This window comes from Pteropus medius, unplaced genomic scaffold (genome assembly GCF_902729225.1).
Source record: "Pteropus medius unplaced genomic scaffold, Ma_sr-lr_union100, whole genome shotgun sequence".
Lineage (NCBI taxonomy): Eukaryota > Metazoa > Chordata > Mammalia > Chiroptera > Pteropodidae > Pteropus > Pteropus medius.
The window spans coordinates 4,741,428-4,743,981 of NW_024354498.1; the positions used below are offsets into that span (position 1 = coordinate 4,741,428).

Here is a 2,554-nt window from a genome sequence, read left to right on the forward strand (position 1 = left end):
GTTAGGCCATGAAGTGGTACACATTACTTCTACCCACATTCTATTGGACAGAGCCCATCACATGTTCACATCTAGCTGCAAGAGATCTTAGGAAATGTAGTCTTATATGCCAAAAAGGAAAAGGGACACAGCTTGGTAAATAACTGGTCAGTCTCCACCATACTGTCTGAGTTCTGGTTTTCTCAACTGTAAAGTGATGAAAATAATATCTGCCCTTCCTCTTTATAGAATTGTTGTGAAAATCAAAAGAAATTATCTGTGTGCAAATGCCTTGAAAGCTGTAAATCGACATTTATAGAAAGGGAATCATTATTGCTTGGCTTACCTACCTCTGAATGCTAATTTTACGAGTGAAAAAAGGTATTATTTCTTTGGTAGGACTCCTTATAGTAGGTCTCAGTATATACCAAGTATAGGTATATTTAATAAGATATTTTCATATGAGGTGAAAATAGAGATTGTAAATGGACTTTTGACATTTCATAATCTGAATGCCTTGATAGAAGTATATTAGGATGAAATTAAGGGAAAGGACTAATTTTTATTCAAGTCTAATTTCTCGCCAGGCTCCTTAATATGCTTATAACTTCCCAGACAATAAAACACACCATAGGTTTGATAATAGGTGGTAAGTTCTATTATCTTTGAAATTTCTCTCTGGACTGGTTATTGGAAGTGGAGTATCTATTATGACTGTTCTGTATGACATCTAATTATTCACATGCAAACATATACATACACACACACCTCCTTTTTAATTTTTCTGTGGCCCTCAGCAGCCAGATGCTCCTATTCCCTCTAACTCCCAAAAAGAAGCAAACTAAGAAAAATGCCTCCTCCAACTTCTCCTTCTCAGGTTTGCGATGAATCAAAGAATCTGATAGAATTGCATTAAGCTTACACACCCAACAACACGCCAGTGATTTCTGAACACTGATAACTCTTTAGATTCATTATGTTTTGACCTGAAGCTAGTACCAGCCATCTGGGAAGAGCTGATATTTAAGCAAACATCACTGAGCCCATTGTGACTGAGGCATTGGATCATGCTGAACTGTGAGATTTCTTTTAGGGATGAAAGGAAATAATAAGAAATCATAATAGCAAGGGACATACTTTGAGACCCAGCTTAGTTTTCTACAAAGAGAAAAAGAAAGACATTTGTTTGAAACTCCAGAGCCTTAGGGTAGTTCACTAAGTCTTAGGAATAATGTCTAATTTATCTTAGAGCAGACTGAACTCACAGCTTAAAAATTCAAAGCAAAGGTAGCTCTATTCTCAATATGTAAAAAATAACTGAATGTGAACATGACCTAAAGGAAATTAGGCTGCACATAATCATGCATTCTGGTGCACTGTGGTATTAACTTGAAAATACAGATCCTTCTTGTTGTTTTCTTTGCTGCAAAAAGCTTTATTGTTTCAATTTGAGCCAAGGCATGGGAGAGGGCTCCAGGGTGGTTAGAAGGCTGCCTATTGGTTGCAGGGAGAGGCTCAGGCAGAAGGCCAACACCAGGGGGGTGAGAAGAGCCCCTCAAAAGCCTCTGGGCTCCAAAGGCTCTTAATCATGCTTGAGGGTGAGCCTTTCGAAGAGATACTCGCCTAGCCCAGCCTGGGGGCCGGCAGCCTGCGGTGGTTAGTCAGGTGGTCGCCTATCTTCTTGATGAGTTTCACCTCCTCGTCTTAGGGAGTGGCTCTCCAGGAAGTCACAGAGATGGAGGTCTGCCCGGGCAGAACCCAGGGCATGCAGATCCAAAAGCGCCTCATTCAGGTTCTTCTCCAAGGTCATGGCGGCTTCCATGGCATCATGAGTTTTACTGCACTCATTCTGGGAAGGCTTCTGCAGGTCCTGGAAAACGGCACGGCCGCCACGCTGGTTTTGCATCTTCAGGAGACTCTCGGTGCCCTCGCGTTTCTCCTCGGCCAACTCGTGGAAGAAGGGGCCCACGCCATCCAGAGCCACATCGTCGCTGTCGAAATAGATGCCCAGAGAGAGGTAGGTGTAGGAGGCCTGCAGATGCAGGTTGGCCAGGCGGCCTCTACCTCAGTGAAATGATTCTGATGGATTTGAGAGCTCATGCTTGTTTGGCAATAAGGGGTTAAGCTCAAAACACGGTCTTGGCTGGTCTTGGAGGCCAAGGATAGCTGGGAATGTTCTGAAGGTTGCGACTGGAAAAGAGGTTGGAGGGTGACCAGAAGCTTGAAGAAGGGGCATTCTTGGGTCTGTTCTGTCCAAACACTGTTGAAGCAAGAGAGAGATCTGAGGACTGCCAAGGGCACTGCCAGATCCTTGGGTTTTGTGGAAGGAAATATGCATTGGGGTGTAAAATGAAGCAAAGAAAGAAATGCCCTTGGAAATATGAATTGCTATAAAAATGAGCGCAGTCTAATTAAATAAGGGCCTTCTATCAATAGACTGTCCCTCACATCTGGGTATCTTGGCTGTCTTCTCTTATCAGGAAAAAAAGTGGGTCAGGGAATTATACCAAAGCAGATCTTTCCCAGATGGACAAGCTTTGAAAGAATTAAAAAAAAAAAAAAAAAAAGGATTTCC

The 2,554-nt window shown here is 42.6% G+C and overlaps 1 pseudogene; it reads right to left on the reverse strand.

Moving 5' to 3' along the window:
• Positions 1-1,532: 1,532 nt before the first annotated feature.
• LOC120594261 (ferritin light chain-like) lies at positions 1,533-2,079 on the reverse strand (annotated as a pseudogene).
• Between the last annotated feature and the right edge of the window lie 475 nt (positions 2,080-2,554).